Source organism: Anomalospiza imberbis, chromosome 9, assembly GCF_031753505.1.
Source record: "Anomalospiza imberbis isolate Cuckoo-Finch-1a 21T00152 chromosome 9, ASM3175350v1, whole genome shotgun sequence".
Classification (NCBI taxonomy): domain Eukaryota; kingdom Metazoa; phylum Chordata; class Aves; order Passeriformes; family Viduidae; genus Anomalospiza; species Anomalospiza imberbis.
Window position 1 is genome coordinate 13,103,576 of NC_089689.1, and position 21,177 is coordinate 13,124,752.

Below are 21,177 nucleotides of genomic sequence, written 5' to 3' on the forward strand. Positions count from 1 at the left end.
GCGTTTATCAGTCTCCTGACATTAATAAAGCTGTGCACTGGGAAGGGGACAGTGAGTTGCTGAGCAGAACTGGGCCTCCTTGGCAGCACAGTGCTGGGTCTGGAGCAGCAAACCACCCCTCGTGGTGGATGGGGAGCTGAGTGTGTGCAGAGGGACTGTGGAGGGCAGTGTCTACAGCTTGCCTGAAGCCCCAGGTCTCACCACTTTTGTGAAGCAAAGCAACAAGGTGCTAGAGTGTCATTTTCCTCCATCCACTAAAGGTGAGTGATGGAATGACAATTGATGCTGCAGCACAGTCCTGCTGAGGGGAATTTAAAGTGCTAAACAATGTGTGTCTCCTCCAAAACCCACGTGTGAAGCTGGGGGTTTGATCAAGAGCCTGCCAGCCACATCCTGCTGCCCAGGCAGCAGCCAGGGCTGGTGTACAGGGGGATTGTGACAAGGCTGGCAAAACCTGGAGCAGTATGGTCAGCTTTTTTTTTGTAAAAGCTGCCAGAAGATTGTGAATTTCGTTGCCAAACATGACTCTATTTGAAACACAAAAGTGCACAAATGTTAGTGGCACTGTCAGCTCCCTAAAAATCACATTTTTGGAAGTCTGTAATAGTTGTTCTGTTCCATATGCGGAGGGGTTTTTATGAGATGTTCCAGGCAGAAAGTGAAAAACTCTGTGGTATACTGGCACGATAAAGCTATCTTGCATGAATGCAGTGCTTTCCACTTAAAGTGACTTGCATAAGTGGAAATATTATCCCTATTTTGCTGATGAAGAAACTGAAGCCCAGCATTTCCTTTGAGTCACATCCAGTGAGCAAGGATAAAGCCAAGAATGAATGTGCTGACATGAAGGATTTCCCATTGCCACCAGACAGGTTGTCACCACTGAAAATATTTCATTCTGACTTTATAGTTGTCTTCTCGCTGATTAAAGTACCATCTTACTAACCACTTTATTTCAACACGATAGAAAAAAGGAGTTTTCTGTATTTGCTCCAGTCTGTTCTCCAAGGCATTTTGTAATGTGGCAGGAGACTTTGCAAGCTGCACTTGCAGTGACTGGGCACACCAGAGAAGAGGCCATGTCCTAAATTAGCTGATGCAACTGGTGTCTGCACTAAATCTATTTCTGTGCAGGTCTACAATATATGGAAGGCAGCAAAATGTGTCTCCTAGAATACTTATGTTGTCTGTAAGGAATCATTATAACTTTGGTTAGAATTGTTAACCATTCAACAAAATGATACAAGCGTAATTATGTGAGTTATTGATCAATGCATATTAAGATTCCATGTAGGTCATTATAAAGCATTATTGGGGCCTCCAAGAGCATCAATAAAATAATTTATTTCTTCATGTGGATACTAAAGAAGTCTTAGAAAGTTGCCATTTGCAGAAAGCTGCTTGTGCCAGTAAATTATATTTACATCTGCTGCATATGGATAGGCGGGATACAGGCCAAGTATGTGATGGTGGGAAGCAGCTTGCTGCTTCTGTTTTGGGAAAGTTCATCACGGTTGAAATTTTGGACAAATTAGATTCTGAATCAAGCTAGAGAGACAGCAGCAGATGAGCTCAAAACTTTAGTTGCTCCAGAAACTCCATTCAGAATAATATACTATCTCACGTGTCTTGTCTTTCCATCAGAGTTCTGAGGATATTTTCTGGTTGCTGATGGGAGCAGAGAAGAAGAGAGGATCTTGCACTGAAAGGGAGGAAAAAAAACCACATAATCTGCTTCACTCTTGAGTTTTGTGTTTGGAAAATGAGGACATGGAAGCGGTCCATCTTTGCTGCCATTTGGATACAACTACAAGAAAAATTAAAAAGGTATGAAAGTCAAACTATGCCAGTGGCAAATATGGTCTTCTGCAGTGGTTTATGCCCAAACACAATATAGATGAGAGATAAATTCAACTACACTTTTTGGGTAAACTGTAATGCTTGGGGATGAAGGATACAGATACAGGCATTTTGTCCTCAGAGGCAAACGAGTGCTGCAGTAATTTCCCTGGTGCAAAACCAGAGCTGAACATACACCTTCTACAAGATCCTCTGGCCTGGCTTTGCACCTTTTTAGGCTCTTGTCCTGCTGCCACCTCCCTCCATTGGGCAGCAGCTGGGGGCTGATGGGGAATAACCTGGAGTGTTATGATCCAGGGTCCAAGGTGGGATCTCCACCCCCAGGCTCCCCACTGGGGAGGAGCTTCCCCTTCAACAGAGGGATTCCAGGCAAGAGCTGCTGAGGCGTGGGTGGTGAGCAGCTTTTGCCTTTGCTGGTTGTGCATTTTGTCCCTCTGGATGAGCAAGAAGCTGGATCTGCCTCACAGTGCTGTGCCTAAGACAGGAGGAAAGCACCCTGTCTGTAGGATCTGTCCAGCAATGCAGCCTGCATGTTGCTGTTGCAAATCAGGAACACAGATGTTGTTTTGCAGTGCAGAAAAAGCAGCCTTTTCTTTACAGAATGTAATAAAAATGGGCTCTGGCTTAATCTCCACACCTGAGGCTGGATTAGTGACTCAAGCAAGCAGAGCTACTGTTCTGTAACCTAAATAATGTCTGAAATGCAGCTCGGTGGAAATGGCTGCACTGCATGTTTAGGGAAACAAACACAGAAGGAAGGGGGAGAATGAAGGGCTTTTCAGTCACTGTGCTGATAGTTTGTTGGCTTGTAGCTGTTACATATGGAGAGCTGGCTGAAAGGTCACCAGGTGCTTTCAGGGCTGACTGCTGACAGGCAGGATGTGTGTTAAGAGTGAGTGAGCAGGCTGTGCACAGCTGTCCCTCACTTGCTGGGGATGGAAGCCTCACACGGAGGCAGAGGGGCTCAGGGGCTTCTCAGCATTGCTGCTGGAGTGCACAACAGGGCCCTTTTGTGGGACTCTGCACCTTACCTGTGTGCAGCAGCACACAGGGGCCATGGCTTTGTCCACAGTCATGGACACTGACTGATCCCTGTGCATTCCCTGGCCAGGGAGCTTCTGATATCAGCATGGAGCATCCTGCAAGGATGCCACTGCCAGCCTTTGCTGCCCAGGGTGTACCCGTGGATTGTCTCACAGCACCTACCTCTGTTTCTCTGGCAACTATTTCACTTTAATCCACGTTCTGAGTCATACCCAGACAGTGACAGCTCACAAACAGTGAATATTTTGCAAATCTAAAATAAAATTTTCCTGCCATGGATATAGGGGCAGAAGACCCCAAAGGAGACTGAAGACCCTTTCCCAAGCCCTCGCAGGACAAGTGCTGCTGAGGCTGGAGCAAACCTGACTCTGCTGCAGGCAAACTTCTGCCTTAAACTCAGTGGCTCCTGGCAAGTAGAATTATAGCGAGTACTACAGTGATTTGCAGAAGTAAATGTGTATTTCACCAGTAAAATGCAAATGTCTGGTGTAGTCCCACAAAGTGTACGCTCCTGCTGATGGTACTTGTTTGTGGCTGTCCAAGTTTGGATTATGTTTGCCTCTCAAATTTAAAAATTTTGGCAAGTTAATTTCAGCCTGTTCTTGACAAGGGAAGTAACTATGAGGCATGTAGTTTTGGTGTGTGTCAGTGCCAGCCCTGGGCTCTGCTGCTTGCCTCCAAGGCTGTTTCTTTCAGTAAGGGGCACGGCCCTCTCTCTCATGGGCTGCTGTGACCAGTCCTTTCTGTTTAGCTGGAGGGAGTAGCTGAGCCTGTGACTAAAATCCACCACACCAGACACAGAGCAGCTCCCAGCAGATCTCGGAGGAGCTGGAATGTGTCTGCTCTGGTTCCGGGGCTGCCCAGCTGCCCTGTGGCCAGGACCCCAGGCATGCCTCTGCCTTGAGCATCTCTGGCTGCACTTACTCCATCCAGCCCCCTCCTCTACAGGTGATGAATACTTGGGTGTGTAAATTCAGAGAAAATTTAAGAAAAATTGGCTAGAGAAATTAAAACTGCCTCAGGCAGCTTAACTTGTACAGCGACACATACAGTACTTAGCACCCTAGATTTCATTATTCTTAACAGCATAACTGGAGTCCTATTTTCACACATTAAATATTCTTGGATATTTTTTTTCCCCAATGAGCAGACATATGATTTTTTTCTCTGCTATCAACATGCATGTTTTGTCCTTTCAGAGACTTTTTTCAAATTGGAATACAGATGAATTTTACCTATGATTTAAAGAACTCCAATGCTTGGTAAGGCCTCAGTTCCTGTTTTTTATGGAAATGCATAGCTGTGGGGCTATGGGGAGCTGCTCACTGCTTAGCACTTCTGAGAGCAGAGCCATGCAAGAATACACCATTTTCACATTGAGACTTTCACAGACAATGTGAAATTTGACTGTTTGCCATGGAAAAACAGTCTCCTTAAGCAGGAATAGGCATGCTCTCGTGCTGTCCCAGGCCAGACCTGCCAAACCCTGAGAGCATGAAGGGAGAGGAAATGTCAAAGCCTATAATAGGCAGGGACCAAATGACCAAAGCCCATTGTATGTGCCTGAGGCAGAGGCTGAGGATGTATAATGAGGAGACTTGGCAATATCTGAGATTTCTATTTGCCACTGGAAACAGTGAGGGGGAATGCTGGAAACCAAGCCCTGTGGCAGGCAGACTCCCAGGTAAGACACCCACGGTGTGGGTGGGAACACACCAGAAGGGGGGAAGCTGGGGGTGGCCATCCTTGGGGGGAGGTTGGGTGAGTCCTGTCATGGGCTTTGGGAGGGTTGCTAGCATTGGTGTCAGTATTACCTTTGCATTTCCACTTCCTGGGTTAAGACAGTGTGTGCAATGAAAACTTGTGTGTCAGGGTTTCAGTCAAAGGCAGTTTTTGTGCACACATCCCTGCCTAGATCTTGCTGGGCTGTTTCGTCACATCCTTCTAAAGCCCTAGAGCCCTTCAGGGTGAGATTTGTGCAACAGAGAGCTGCTCATCAGAGAAGAGAGCCCAGGGAGTCTGCCAGCTCACTGAACATGGATGTCTGCATTTGAGAAGGCTGAGCAGCTTGCTAGGCTCCTCTGCTGTCTAGTGTAAAGCCCTATGGACTGAAAAAAAGTCTGGGGCTGCTTGTGGAACTGAATCCCATTCTTGGGACTCTATGCTGTGAGACAGAGGGTCCCCTTGTCTCTGCCTCACTTATCTTACCCTCCCCTGGCACTCCTGGGGCTGTGGGTCCCTGCTGGTGCAGTGCTGTCCTGCTTGCAGGCATACCAGGCTACCTCATGTGAAGTGTCAAGTGGCACTAGACATTCATGATTAGGAAGTCAAATCCTTCTGTAATTGTCCTGGGACTAGAGTGAGTGAGTGCTCTGGTGCAGAGTGTCATCTTTCCTAAGATGATCTTCAGGTGTTTCAGTCCTACTGCTCATTAAACTTAAGCCTCACCTGCTGGGATGATCCGGGCATATCTTATCTAAATAATTCTTTGCTATTCCAAGGGGCTTAGATATTCCTGGCAGCTTTGTCTGTCTTGTTCTCAACCAGTGAAGCACAATTTAATCTTGGGACTTGAAACATTTTACTCTAATGAAGTCTCTGAGTTTAGAGCACGAGTGAAATGTAGTAATTTATATGGTACAAGAGGTCAAACTAAATGAACTAGTAGTCCATTTTGGCCCTAAATTATGAAGTTCACAGAATGATTTCTAATAATGAATGCATTTGTAAAACTTGGATGCCTTCTCAGGGATAATCTGCAAACAGAAAAACAACTTGTTTTGCTAAGCAGACTGTGACAAACAGTTCTTCCAACTTTATGCTACACAGACATGTATTTTTGGATATTTCTTGGGGGAAAAATCTACTGCAGTCAAATCTACATATCCTGCAAGAAAAGAATCTGAAACAAAAGATATATGTAGATTATGAAAGGTAGAGAATCAGGTTGGAATTTTAATGTAAATGTATGTCACTATCAGTAGAGATCACTTGTAAAGCACTATTTTAACTTGAAAAGCCAAGAACTAGAATATTAAAGTGAAAGTCTTTTTACATGTGCATTTAGAACAAAAGGTACCCTGTCATTAGAAATGATGTATAACAGGCAGATGAGGGTTGTTGTTTTCAGTGTTTGGTTTAAATGCAATAAAGATGAACAAAATTAAAATATGTTCATTGATGCATGAGGATGAAGTCAAGATCAGAAGTACCATTTCCTAATTTTTAGATTTATTCAAAGACTCTTCCTTTGTATTAACTGCTACAGATGTTTAATGAATACTTAAAACCAAACACTGCTTCCCACCTCCCCCCCCACTGTGTTCAATGTGTTTTGTACAGGCAACCTGATAAAAAGAATATCTAGGAGGAGGGGAAGGCAAAATCAAAGTTGATGTATCAGAACATCTACTGCATGTCTAAATACAATGAAATTTGAACTGTGTGGGTGTATTCACTCATTTTAAAGAGTGTTCATTGATTTTAGTTTTATTATGTTTGGAATTGTGGTATGTTACACAAAGACCATTTTACTGATCTTTATGATTCCATAAAAGCCTATAACAATTTGGATAAAACTGGCTGCTCTGTATTTTTTCTTTGTTTCTGCTGTTAGACTTTATGCTTAGCTCCAGGTATAATGAGAACACAGAGCTTTCTCCTCATCTCACTGAAAACTACAGAAACATTGCTACAGACTCTGGGGCATCCAGGCACAGGATACATCCTGGATCCTTCAATAAAGACACCTGGTTTGGCCATGTGTGGAGTTGGGACAGTATGAGGCTGACATGAACTGAACCTGTGGTAACAACAGAGTGTTGGAAAGGTACCAGTATGACCAAATTTCCATGAGATCTCAGAGGTGCAATGCCCTGTTCTGATGAGATTCTCTCCTCCAGCCACCTGCCTGAAAGTTCACTTCACATTGGGAACATGGAAAGAAGGATAAGCTTGGTGAAAATGTGAGTCAGTGTCCAAGCAAAACTCTGAATTTTTCCCTTTTCCATACAAATAGGAGGAGGGAATTGTAGTCTGAGGAAAAATAAGACACAATATCCAGGAGTGTCAGATATAACCAGGGAATGGTAAGAGGACTTAGAGCAGGGGAGTGGGAGTCCTAAGAGTTGGGGAATATTTATAACTCTGCAGAGATCCCCCTGTGTGGACTTGGACAAAGTGCTCCAGATTGATGTGAATATCAGTAGTGATACATAAGACCCCTGTTGGCTTCCACAAGCTTTGAAGTATGTTTGAACCAGACTTCAGTGGCTCAGTATGCACTGCACTACCTGCTCCTGTTCTCCCAGGCTGAAGCACAGACCTCCTGTGTGGAGCTGCCAGGCCAAAGTTTTTTTCTCCCAAGACCTGGAGGGGACAGAACAAGGATGCAATGTATTGGAAAGAAAGGCATTTATGTGGAGAGACTGGACAGTGAAGGACTGGAAGACGTCACTTTTATGGAAAGAGGCCCCACCTGGTTGGGCACTCCTTGCCTTGGGTGCCCAGGGCAGTTTGCTCTGGGCACAGCAGGGCCTGTTGGATACTCTAAGACATGGCAATTAACCCTTCTGTGCTAATTGGCCAGTACTTGCAAGGAAGTCTGATAGGACAGTGTAACCATGCAGCTGGAAGCCAGAGGGGACAAAAGGCTGGTTGCTGCCAGGCACAGATGAACCATTAGTGTAACCTGCACCTCCCAGCCTGTTGTTGGCAGCTGTAAAGCTGCAACTGTTTTTCTGTTCCATGAGTGAGGTTTTCACTGTGGTTTAATTTCATCTGATGGGTAAGGCATATTTCCTATAGTTAAATTGAACAGACAGCACATCATCCTGGCTACATTTTTCAAGGGTGTTTTTAAGCTTGTGCACACAGGTTTTCCTCAAGGAGCCACTTTTTACTCACACTTTCCCTTTGCTAAGTGATAGCAACCAAATCATGCTGCATTCAAACTCCTAAGTTTTGAGATAAAAAAAAAAAAAGATTTTCTGAGGAAGGGAGCTTACAGTCTAATTAGTTGATGGTGTTTCTCCTCACACAGTTTGTACTTCTGGATTGAAGGTTGAGGCGATTTAAGCACTGACTTTCACCACAACGAGCATCCAGAGCTCAGCTAAATTCAGGCAAAGCCCAGGCTTCCCAAGCACAGATTGTATGCCCTGTAGCACCAACCAGTATAAAGATGGTGACCTTAAAACTGATGCTGTTATTGCTGATCCCAGCTGGAGAAATTTTGGTGTCAGAAATAAGCTCATGTTTAAAGAGACTTTTCTATAATCCTGGCATGTTTCAAAATCCTGGGTGAGATTTAGTTAAATCCTTGAAGGGAAAAGAGATGAAATTTTAACCTCAAAATCCACAACAGTCCTGAACCAAAATGGACACCACAGGATCATTAAAGAGCTTATCTCCATCTCACAGACAGGCCAACACATGCACACACTGTCTGTGTGTCACAGGGAGGTGTCGCACACCAGCAAGCTGGGTGACATGTCAGTGTGCTGGGGATGCCTGTGGCAGGACACCAGTGAACTCATGCCACTACAGTCAGTGCCATTGCTGGCCAGACTGCCTTCCTCTTCTATTTAGTATTAGCTAAACACAAGTATTTGTTCATCTCCCATGCTGAGACCACTGGGGTTGGGAGTAGAGGGTACACAGCACTGCAGTGTGGGAGATGGGGCTACGTGGGCAGCATGGGTTCCTTGCCTCCTTATTGGCAACCACACACAAATTCATGATTAATTACCACTCAGAATTCCACTATCAACAGTCTCAACTGAATTACTGTGCGAGGAGAAGAGGCCCAAAATGGAAAGTTTCTTGTTTTGTGACACCAGTGTCCTTCAGGAAACTCTGGTTTAAAGGGCACTGTTGGCAGTATGTTAGGGGGAGGAAGCCACACATTGCTGTGCACCTGATGCTTTGCCATGCTCTTTATCTTTCCCAATTAACTTCTGGAGTGCTCTTGCTATAGCAGCACCAGTTCATGGCTGTGAGTGGAAAGTCAGCAGCCCTAATACAGCAGCACAGCAGCATACTTCCATTAGATTTCTCCAAAAGAGACTCTTCAGGCTTCTGTCAGAACATATGAATGACTTCTTATATGTAAACTGGTCTCTTTCAAGATGCTGAGTTGTGTTCTTAAAAAATATCCTATATAACCCAACAGCAATGAAGCTGAGGGCTATGGGTTTGCTTTAACTATGGGTTTGCTTTAACTAACTGGTTAATGAATTTTTCACCACCACTTTGTTTCACACATTGTCAAAACAAGAAGCTTGTGCTTCAGAGGGAGGCTGGGTAGACTCCATTATGTAGGCTCTTTCAATGCTAATTTTAAAATTTATTGAGGGGATTTGTAATTTTTTCTGTTTTGAAAGTATCCAGTTGTGCTTATTTAAATTTTTTTTCAGAACTCTACTGATTAGACTCCACTTTTTGAAGCAGTTTTTTTCTGTCTGTATTTAATGTGTGGTTTGTGTACTCAGGGTGCTCAGTATTCTATGTGCTTGCTGTAATGCAGGGCATGCACCACAGACCCTACATAATTTTGGTCGGTTTAGGACACACAATCCTGGCTTCTGTGAGAAATAAATTTATCTTACATGATATCTATCTCAGTGGCCAGTAGGATAGTCAGTAAAAACATCAGATCATGTGTGAATTCAGTTCTCAGACTGGCCTTGGTCTGCAGGTACAGTTAGAACCTGCACTTGAGTGCCATACAAGCAGAAACTCCTCTTCATGTAGACAGTTTCCCTGGCTGAAAATATCTGTTTCCTTCTCCCTTGCTGGGAATACTGCAGCAGTCTTACTGAGAAGCCAAAGACAGGAAAGTTCTGGTGCAAATTCTGCTCTGCAGTTTTCCAGGGTGGTATTTTTAGACAACATTGTCTCTTGCATTCATTGTGCTCTCCCAAAGACATGACACTATGGAGAGCATTAGAAGGTAATATTTGTGTTAACAGGATTCAAATGCACTCTGGTTTTTAGTCTGATTTGCACCCACATTTAATTGTTGCAAGATTTTTGTGCCTGACAATAATTTACTGCTGGTGCGAATGTCAAGATGTAGCCATTTAGCTCACTGATTTGTGGGAGCAATGAGGTAATTTTATGCCTAGGTCCTCTCATTTGTACCTGCCAGCAATGCAGAAGCAGTCTTTCCTAATCAAGCATTAGAAGTTCTTCTTGATTAATCTCTGACTTTGTTGGAGACATTCCAGATTTAAGCCAGTGTAATTCATTTCAGGATCAGACCCATTAAGCGTTTTCCAATGAGTAATATACTGTGTCACCCCTCTGCTCTTTAAGATTTCCAAAATCACAGAGGTACTGGTGTCGATCTGGGAGATACATGTATCTTCTGACTCCACGGGCACCTTCTCTCCCATTTCCTGACTTTTGGAGATTTTTCTCTAGGTGAAATTTCTTTATTTCAATTTCTTTCTGCATTCAGCTGGAAGAATTAACAAATGGTGAAGTGTGATACTGTTGATCCAGTGCTCTGTGTGGCCAGGCAATCAGGACAGAAATAATTAACACAGAAAGTGGCCTGCCAGTATCCTGCTGAATGAAATTGGAAGGAATTCAAATACAAAAAGATTTTTTAGCTTACCACTTCTGGGCTACACATAGCAATAGCCATTTGGAAGGACAACTGCCAGCTTCCATTTCAGATTGCTTGACAGCACTAACTAGAGCACTAAGAGCATCACTCCATTTCAGCAGGAGCCGTTAGCCAGATTTGAGATGCGAAGCATTATTTCCAGACAGGGGAAGAGATCAAAGAGGGAATCAGGTGCTGCTCTGATGTGTTGTAAGAAGGTGAATACCTCTGAACATGGAAGGAAACATGGTGTGGGGAGTGCCTCTGGTTTCTAGCCTGCCAGGCAGCCACTTGTGATGTCCCAGCTGTATGGAGACCCCCTGCTCCCTTGGGTGCCTGCTACTTGCTGCTGCTGCTTCCTGCCACCTCCCTGTGCCTGTCTGTTGCAGCATGCCACCATGCAGGGACGATGGCTGGGCGTGGGCATGGCCACACAGTGCCCAGCTGTGTCACAGTGTCTGTGCCTGTGGGGTGATACAGGGGAGGGGAGCTGCAGCTCCTGCAGCTCTCTGAAGACCACTCTTCCCTTCCTCTTTCTGCCAGTTTCAAAGATGGCTGATGCAGCATGAAAAAGAACAAATGATGGTTAAGAAATCTTCCTTAGGAGCAGGGATTTCTCCTGCTGGAGATGTGACCATCTCCTCTTCTACCATGGTGTATCATGGTGTACTGAGCGCCTGCTAAGCATCCAGGCTAAAGATGTGTTTGTATGACACTGCTATGCTTTAGCTCATTTCTCTGGCTTTGCCTCCCAAAATGCTTGCAAAGCCATCCTGCTATAGCAGATTCCCATGCAGAAAGTAAGAAAACTGTGTTTTACTTGCTGTAAACTGGTTATCTGATAAAAACTACAGCTGTACGGACAAAAATTAGTTCTGTCCTGGCAAGCGCAGAAGCTGCTGCATACCTTTCATGCCCTACAATTAGCAGTGTGTTGCTTTGTCTTACATCTGCCTACATATTCCTTTCAGGAATATGCTTGGTGCTTCCAGTGTTTTCAGAAATGGCAGTGGAGCAGACAAATAGGAAAAACAAGGGAAGATAAAAAATTAAGAGTAGCATGCTTCTGAAATGGTTTTCCTTTGGAAATTGTTCAGATTGGTGAACTGAGATGCCTGTGGCGAGACTGCATTGCTCTGTGTGGGCTGCCAGTTTGCATGTACTATGAACTGCACAGCATTTCTTCCAGGATCCCTAGTTTTGCCTTCTCCTGGTTAGTGGTCCTGAGAGTGTCCACTTGTATTTCTGCCACTGGTATCTGTCATGGACAAGCCATTACCCTGAGATCTTACAGACCAAGACCTTGCTCTTAAAGCCACTGGACAACCAGAGAGGAAAAGTGCCATGCAGGAGCTATGCGTTGTTCATATTTACAGGTAAGTCTTGCCCTTCCTTTACTTGTGTTCTGTGGTTCTTCTTGTTGAGCATGAAAATGATGGTCAGTCTCCTCTCTCTGTTGCATAGATCTCATGATGGACTCCTGAAGAGAAAGGAAGAAGCCCTGGGATCTAGCTGAGTATTAACTTCAGAAAATGGCTTCATTAGCTGCTTGTAAGAGTAGTGTTTCTCACTGACATTGTCATTTGCTTCTTATCAGACAAGCTCTGTTGTCTTGGTCTGGGAAGCAATAGCTCCTCTTAGAATCAGGCATGGGTTGAAATGCTTTATTAAAATAACACCATAATTATTATGAATAATTTTACTTCAGGTTTTTCCATGGCTTCCATTGCATCTTTTTTTGCCTCAATTTGTACTGAATGCATGTATTTCCTCCTTCTCATGCATCCTGAATTCAAGTTTTAAAATGGACCTTGCTTAATTTGACCTTATCTAGCTAATTTATCTTGTGCCTGTGTTTCTAAACAATGTTAAATGGAGCACGTTTCCTTGTATCTTCCAAGTAACTAAGTCTCCTGCAAAATTCAAACCATTAAAAGTGAAGGTGATAGAAGAAGCTCCAAGAAATGAGTGAACTCAATATAAAAATTTATAATCATGTCAATTCCACTTTTTAAACAATTTCTGAAATGTTAGTTTGCTAGAATGGCTGGTCAGAAGCACAAAGGTTAGGTTAAGCTTCCTTCGTTAATGGTTTGGCTCAATGCACCCAGCAGTATAATGTATTTTATCAGTGAGGGAAATGATATTGGTTTAAGAGGTTTCATGTAACAGTCATATCCTGGCCAAATGTAATTTTGAAAACAATCAAGGCCATTATGGCTCACACAGAAAGAAAGATAAAGACAGATAGCTGTATATGGGTTTTTAATAAGTAATTCACCCTGGGTCTTGAAACATCAGATTGCCAAGTAATATTATTAATGTATAAGCATGTTGCTAAAATCATGTATTCTTTCCCATTGGTTGACTATAGATATGTTTCTGATGCAAATATCATGTAAGCATATTGAATCTGAGCTATGTAAATAGACTATATAGTACATCCATCAAGCAGTTGACTTGATTATTCCGCACACTAAAGAGCGCTTTCTGACATCAATCTACATTCTGCCTAAATAGAACATTTTTCACCAATGATATTATGCATCATTTACTGTATATTTGATACTAATTGTTCAGCATATCGATCACCTGTCACTCAGAGTTTAGTGATCTTTGCAACTTGTCCTGGCAACTTGGAAGGTGCAGGCGGTTGGTTGCCCATTGTCTGTGGTAGCAGACTGAGATTTCCTGGACAGCGCTGAAATCTTGCCCTGGGCAGGCAGCATGGAGAGGAGTTAAGTGGGGGTAAGGGCCTGCCAAATTGGTACTTGAAAAAATTACATCCTTTTGATTTTCAGAGATTAGGCTATAGCAGCACACAAACATACTGCAAAGGTTAGCAGATATCATTTATTCTGCACTTTTCTGTTTGGAAGCAGTATTTCATTAAAGTGTCAGGATGAGGGCTGACCAGCACCCTTTACATGGATGAACTGTGCTGTTTTGTTCTGTGAGTTCAGGATGCAGAAGGTCTGCAAGCTGTTTCTCTTTCACAAGTGGTTAAAAGCAGAGATATTGAGGGACTGAAGAATCTTTTCTGCATGCAGACTCTGCATAGAAGGCATTTACTCATCAAAGGACAAAACATACTGATAGCTAAAAGACGTGGCTCTAACTATCAGAAAATCACCAACCACCTGATAAAAAAGGATCTGTTTTAATACAAATATGTTGAACTCTGATCAATTTTAAACATCTACTTCATGTATGAAAATGTAAAGATTATTTTAAAATAAGTTTAACTGCAGCTGGAGGGGGGCTGTTAATATTGACTGCTCTGTATTTCTCACGGCACATACAGTATTGAACTAAAAAACTACTGAAAGCAAAGGCTTTATAAATAGAAGAAGAATATATTGATTTAATCATTTCATTTGTTCAGCAGTTCTTTTACAACATTTTTTTACAGCACAGAGTGGGGACTGTCTTCTTCCCATGCACTTTATTCACCAAGCAGGTCATATCTTTTCTGTATTTTGCTTTATAACCCTTCTGTGTTCCAGGCCTTTCCCTTTTCAGGCTATCATAGCTCCTACTCCCTCCATGTAATATTGCTGGTTTTACTCCTCTCCAAATCTTTGCTTTAGCACTCTTTCCAGGAGTGCTGGAATCCCAACAGGGAGGCTTAAGGGCATTAGGGGTAGTCAGGCATGGAAGGACTGAACTGAGTGGCCCACAGGAAGGGGAGATGAAGGGGTAGATTGAAAATTTTTTTTGTGATGAACAGTACATTTTCTGAAAAACAGCATTTCAGGGAAATCAAAATAGGTTAGGGCGAGACTCAACACATTTACAGCCAAAGAAAAATATTTGGGAAGTGGCAGGTGGCAAGAAATTTTGAAAACCTTGAGACAATTCACTCTGATACATAAAGAACCCAAGCCCATTAACTCTTTGCTTTGAAATGCTTTTCTCAATTCCAAACTGAATTGAAAGAGGGGAAAAGATTATGGAAAGGATTAAAAATAATCCCAAACTTAAGGAAAACTTTGTCTGGACTTGAATGACAACTGACTGATCTGATTTGAAAAAACCCATGGGTTTTTTCAGTTGCAGAACTCAAGTTTGTTATTTTCCCAGCTTCACCCGTAGAACCCTGGTGACATACACAAAGTGTAATGGATATACATACTAGCTGTTTCTTTCTCAGCCTGACCCCCAAACTATAGTCATCTGTTTCCACTCCTTTCCCACATTTTGCCTTTTTTTAAGAAGAAAGGACTGTACATTAACTCAAAAACTGGGCCAAAATCCATAATATAAAAAAAAATATGCAAGAATAAATATTAACACTGTCTCAGTGGCTTTGCTTTTCTCAAAGGCATGGTCCTACACTGCTTCTATGGGGATGTGGTCCTCCTCCTGCTCTGGGAATCTGCAACCTCAGAGGCTCTCCATGTTTCTCATGAATTCCTGACTCTCAGGTTCCAGACTTCTGCCAAAGGCTTCTCTGAGTCAGTCTGGGGACATCCATAACCCATCACCAAGCAAGTAAAGGGAATTCTCACATTCAGGTACATGATTGCCTTTGCTGTGTATGTTTTGCTTTGGATCTTTTCAGCTGTCATTGTGGAGACCTTCTTCCCAGGGGTTATTTATAAAAGATGCTTTGATTCAGAAAGCATGTGGATTGTATGTGTGTCAGGTAGTGCACACAGTGCACTCCCCACAGTGGCTCCTTCTTCCTCTCTGCTCTTCCCTCCCATTCTCTGCACAGTCTCCTTCATCTCTGCCTCCTGGCTTCCTCCCTCCCACCACCCGCTGTTTCTGTCCTCCAACACTGAAGAAATTTGCTGGATCCACAGCTGTTTTTGGAGGGAGAAAATTGTGTGGCAGCAGCTGTGGCAGCAGGCATAGCAGCGAATTACATGAGGCTACAGATTATCTGAGCACTTGTTTCAGAGAGGTACAGCTTATCTCAGATGTAGACTCTGCATAAGCAGTATGGAAATGCCAGCAGCCCAGAACAATGTGGCTGCCTCCCTTTATTTAGGCTCTTCCCTGCTGGGGCGGGCATAGCCCATGTGGGGAGGTGGGGCACAGCTGGGGTCAGGGGCTGCAAACAGACAGCTGTCCTGCTTGCACCTCTGCCTGGCCCCAAGCATGGTCATGGCACCCAGAGCAGCCAGCATAAGCTCCTCAGGGCAGGAAATGTTTCCCTTACTTACCCATGAAGTATCATGCAGAGCAGCAGTGGTTTATAAATAATAGATGTTTAGAAACACTCAGGAAAAAACCTTCAGTAGAATCTACACAGTGCAACCTTACCGAGGCATCCCTGAGACTGCCGGAGCCACAGGCGCGGTGAGCGAAGCTGTAATGCCCCCCATTCATCTCCCTAACAGTCATCACTCTCCACTTTACATAGCTGTTTACTTTTCCAGGCATCTTATGCCACAGCATTAAGACACAACAGGGTGTGCTTTACTGGGACATTAATAATACATCGGGTGCATTGTGAGCCGTGACTGCAAAGGCTGAATGACTTCAGTAGCCCAAGAAATGTATTAATGCTCCAGTAAACCACAGCCGAGAGTGGTAATTCAAGTTTTATTTTGTCATTTTATTGATGACGCAACTGACATGACATTATGTGTGACTCCATCTAATGGCACACGGGCAATGAGGAGGCAGCAGGCCACAGGCAATGCCAGGCACATCAGCTTCTGTCTCCTGCATGCAGGGAGGGCAGCTTTGGTCAGGGAATTTTAACCAGCTGTGTATGCTTTGGGGAAATAGCACAGCAGTAGTAGAGACAGCCCATGCAAAACTGTCTAACACATACAGGGAGACTGGTAATGTTATGAAAGGGCACATATACTACCTGAAATGGGAAGATGGATCTTTTGTATATGCCTAATGCTGAAACTAATCATATCCTTTGGTAGGAAAACCTGGGATACTTGGTAGTCAGAGAAATGATGAAAGATAGGAAAAAAAGAAAGAAAATTATATCCTAAAGAATGTGAGAAATAAGGAAAGACAGACACCAGTTTATAGATGCATCTCACCTCATTAAGCATCTTAATTTCCTTTTATTGTCCATACTGCACTGAAGCCAACAAGATGTATGCATGATTTATAAGCAGTGCTGTGCATCAGCTGAGCAGTTACATAGGGCTCAGAAAGGCTGAGGCACATGTGACACTCGGGTTTGGTTGGGTGTTTCTTACACCTGATTTCATTCCTGGTGTTACTTGGCTCTGCCATTCTTGCGTGTTACTATTTTGATAAATAAAATAACTTCTATACCAAATGAGCCAGGTAAATATAAGCCCACTTTACTTGGATATAATTTTAAAATTAATTCATACCTGGATTGACCTGCATTTCATTAAAGTCCAGTAAATAAATTACTGGTTCTTATTTGGGCCCAAGAAAGCTTTATAGATAATTTTATAGTTATTGGATATATTTGTTCACTTTAGCATATTTTAGATTTTCTTTGACTGTATACCTGTGCAGTCATAAAGAAAATGCAAAACAACAATGAAAAATGCCAGTGTTCAGATCCCGAGATAAATCCAATAACAGCTGTGACAGGATTGATTACAACAGAATCAGCAAAACCTCTAGACTCTTTAATGTGGTTTGAGACATAAAGAAGATAATGAAAGATGTTACTTGACTGTAGTAGGATCTATGTTTAGAGCTAAAAGCAAACGGCTCTGAATTTTGGGTTTTTTTCTCGTTGAAACATTTTTCCACAGCAAAATAAGACTTTTGGTCAAAATTGACAGATTCATGAAATCACGTTAATTTTGATGACATTTTCTTCCAAAAAATGAGTATTTTTCAAATGAACCTTTGGAAAATTCTATTTGGAAAAATTAGATAAAAATGAAAAGCACTTTTGGAATTAAATTATTCATGTGTATTTATTGTTTGTGTCATTTTGTGCTATGTCACTAGCGTTATTATCTTCTGTGCTCATCTTACAGAACCTAGTCCTATTTGCCGTCTCTGCACCTTCCTGCATCTCTGGGTAATTTCATCTGCAAGCCAACCATCAGCTACTGTCTTTGCACAACTAACTTTCAGATCTACCTGTGTGCTCCTGACCTGTCTCCTCAGTCCAGCCTCATCTCTGGGCTTGTTTCCCTGTCATTTCATGTAGATGACACTCTGTCAACTGAAGCCCAGTGTGGAAGAGACAGAAGTTTTAATCTTCCCCAGTTCATGTCCTCCCTGCTAGTCCCCTCTTTGATCACAGCAGACAACCTCACCATCCTGCTTGTCACTCAGGCCCATAATTTGTGTGTCATCTTTGACTCAAATCCTTTCTCAGGTCCTCACATCCAGGATATGGCATAATCCCAATGACTGCTCCTTCTTAGCATCACTAAGGTGTTGCCTTTCCTGCCCATCCCCACGGCTGAGGCCCTTGTCTAGCATCTTCTCTGTCTCAATTAGTGCAACACATTTTTTTATCCAGCCTTGACAAATGCAACATAGGTCTTTTGGTGCCCACTTAAAATGACACTGTAAGTGCTATTTTCTTAAGCCATCAATCTCCCATTTTTATGTCCATTCTTCTTCCCTCTCCTCTTTCATTGCACCAAAAGTTACCTATTTGTCCTCATTTTCATGCTCTATCACAGTATGGATCCAGTTATCAATAGCTGGTAGGTACTGCCAGCTGGGGTGACCCTGATGCTAGCTCCATTTGCCCTCATGCTGAGGGCTCAGACTTGCACCCCCAGCTCCTCCCACTTTTGAGAGGACCATCCTGCAAGCAGCCACCTTGCATCCTCCTGCCCGTCCCACAGTGAAAGTCTCCAGGTCCTCTTTTCCTGACTAAAGCTGAGCTCTTCCTTTGCTGCCTGTCCCATTGCTCACTATCATCCTGTTTCCCTGTGTATGACACCATTTATTTGCTGTGCCCTGCTTCTGTCTCTTGCCACATGTTGTAAGGCTTTAGGAGCATCTTTCTCTTTTGCCTAATAGTTTGAGGTTCAGCCCACAATCAGGTCTCATGGGGTACAATCCATTATACTCATACTGATTATGATAATATAAGCAGTTACTCTTCATTAATATTATTAGTGTGAGAATATGGCAAGGTATTTATCAACCCGGGCCCTTTTATTACTTACTTAATATTCTACTGTTTTATTATCCTCAACTTCTATATTATTATTTTTATTTGAATAATTAGCTTTGATAGCTATTAAGCAAATATCTGAAGCCTCCTCTTCACTAGATCAAAGTATCTCCCACTTCTGTTATAATGAAACACTTGAATTCTTGGACAGTCTGAACAGAAAATTTAGGTAAGAGTCAAAGTGTTTCATTACAAAAAACAAAGAGATGCTTTGATCTAGAGAATAGGATTTTAACTATTAATTTTTCATCTTTTAAGATAAGATACATTGTAAATATAAAGTGAAATCACAGTAAAGTTCACCTATTATATTGCATAATTTGTAGAATATGTTGTGGGAACTTATTCATCACATGAGGTGTGTCAGAAGCCTCCCTGGCCCACCCCCTCCAGTGCTGTGAGTTTAAAAATTCAGTACCAAACTCTCTAACAAAACTTGAATTTAAAGTTGAGAGTACATTGCTGGGAGCTTCCTGTGATGGAAAGGTCCAGTCAGGCCAATGCTACAGTTGGTGGTGGTCCTGCTGTGCAAAGGGTGATTACAGGGGCTCTCTGTGATCCAGCTAGTGCAAGCCACAGCTGCTGCTAGCATGATACTACAGCCTCTTTGGGAAATATCATGTTTGCACTGTTAAATTTCAAGTGACTTTTTAATGTTTTTGTTTTGTTTTTTTTAATTCTTTCTGTTCTGGCACATTTTGATACCTAACAATACTCTCATTTATGGTGGGTGTAAAGTAGCTGCCATTCCCATGAACAGTTGTTCAGATTCTGGGTTTTGCAAGTATATCATTTACACTTCCACCTAAAATACACCGTTTTGCCATTTTACTTTGCTAACAGAATGCACTTTAGTGTGGATATTTTGCAATGTCACCAGAAAGTGGGAGGAGAAAAGTGTTAAGGACTGCCAACAAAAAAAAGGAGGGAAAAATACTGTGAAAGATATATTCACTGTATACCCAGGGAAGAGCTACATTCTTGCAGAGATTTCCCCTAAGCCATGGCAAAGGTGACCACTCTTAAAGAGTCCTCCCTGTTCCTGCTGAGAAATCCATAGTGCCTCTTTCAGGGAGTGTGAGGTCCATGGCGGTGCTAAACTCCCAAAGATCGTTTTGGGAACCAACAGATGATGGATTAATATATTTCATAACAATCTCCATGGAGACCAAAGCTGGGCTGGCGTGCTCCAGACTGATGGTGATAGAAAACCCTGTTGGCAATGTGGGTTAGTGGGTGCTCCTGTCAGAGTCAGAGGCTACCCTGGATGATGTAGTTTATCTCAAGTGTAAATCAGATGTGACTCAGCGGCAGACGCTGCGCAGCCAAACATGCAGAAAAGTCGCGTCAGTGTTGAATCAAAGCCTGAAACACAGATCATTATTTCAAGAGAGTTATGAGACTGCCATGAGTTTCAAGAAGATGATCAGTGCTGCTGAAGAAGTGAAAGCCAAGAATTAGAGATATACTGATAGGAAGCTCTTTGGATTTATTAACTGTTTTGTTTGGACTTATTAAAAAGGAATGATGCCTGTTAAAGTATATCACAGGAATGAGCTATCTAGCAGCCCCAGGGCTGTGACTGAAGGGGAGCTCTGTGATAAGGTGAGGGCTCTCTATTGCTTTCCAATGACAAGGCACTCAGTAAAAAAAAAAAAAAAAAAGGTTTTGCTTTGTAAATTGCTTGTTCAATTCAAGAGTTTTCTCAAGCAAATGGCCCAATTCTTATGAAATACATATGTCTGGGCATCAGTGTGAGACATTTCTGGTGTTTTATATGAAATTCAAAGTACTCCCATAGCTGTGTTATTTAAGGATGATGTGCACTGGCAGGTTAGATGGCCCAGTGTGAGTCGGGGGGGGAAAGGGGGGACAGGAGCCAACCCTGCCAGGGCAGTCAGTATTCCTGCCTCCTGAGGGGCATTTACTGGGGAGACCTTGGCAGTACGCAAAGCATTGCCATTGCTGTGGAGAACACGGACAAGTGATAGTACTTCGACAATTCTTTTTTTGCTGTCTCTTCACAGCGGTATTTCAGGTTGCTGAACTGCAGGCTGTGCCCTACGTCTGTCTTTACCGAAGCATTTCTGTATTTACCGGTTGCACTTCAGGTGCTGCAGGAAACAGACATGCTCCCTCCTCCCCATCTTTTCACCAGCCTCCTCGTGCACATCTTGCAAGCTTTGCATAAGCAAGAGCCACAGCTGAAACAGCTTGGGGCTGCTCCCAGCGGCAGGAGCATCCCATCTCTTTCTATTCCCTCTTGCTGTCTCTCATCTCTTTCAGCGTTTAGTCACTTTTTGGTGTCGGGAGCTTCTCTCAGTGCAGAAGTGAGCTGGGTACTTGGAGGTTTGATTCACTCACTGTACATACACACCCCTGGGTCCTTTTAGAGAGGTGTTTCTAATCCCCTTTCCATGAGGGTGTGTTTGCCCCCCTGCTGCCTGTTGTGCTCCCCAGCACCTCGCTGCCTCTGAGGTTTTCTGCTGTGTGTCTTAATAAGCAAGTACAAGTCACAAGGTAAGATAAATCTCTTCAGCTCCTTTTGTTACAT

At 43.0% G+C, this 21,177-nt stretch overlaps 1 long non-coding RNA gene across 3 annotated transcripts; it reads left to right on the forward strand.

The window, feature by feature from the left end:
* Nucleotides 1-3: 3 nt before the first annotated feature.
* On the forward strand, nucleotides 4-20,872 carry LOC137479342 (uncharacterized). 3 transcript variants are annotated; one of them, XR_011002170.1, is made up of 9 exons: nucleotides 4-260; nucleotides 1,645-1,827; nucleotides 4,104-4,166; nucleotides 10,636-10,734; nucleotides 11,488-11,892; nucleotides 14,841-15,033; nucleotides 18,950-19,020; nucleotides 19,467-20,228; nucleotides 20,651-20,872. It is a non-coding gene; the product is annotated as an uncharacterized lncRNA (long non-coding RNA). The 3 variants fall into 3 exon arrangements; XR_011002169.1 differs by having other exon boundaries at nucleotides 10,636-11,892; XR_011002171.1 differs by lacking the exons at nucleotides 4,104-4,166; nucleotides 10,636-10,734.
* The last annotated feature ends 305 nt before the right edge of the window (nucleotides 20,873-21,177 follow it).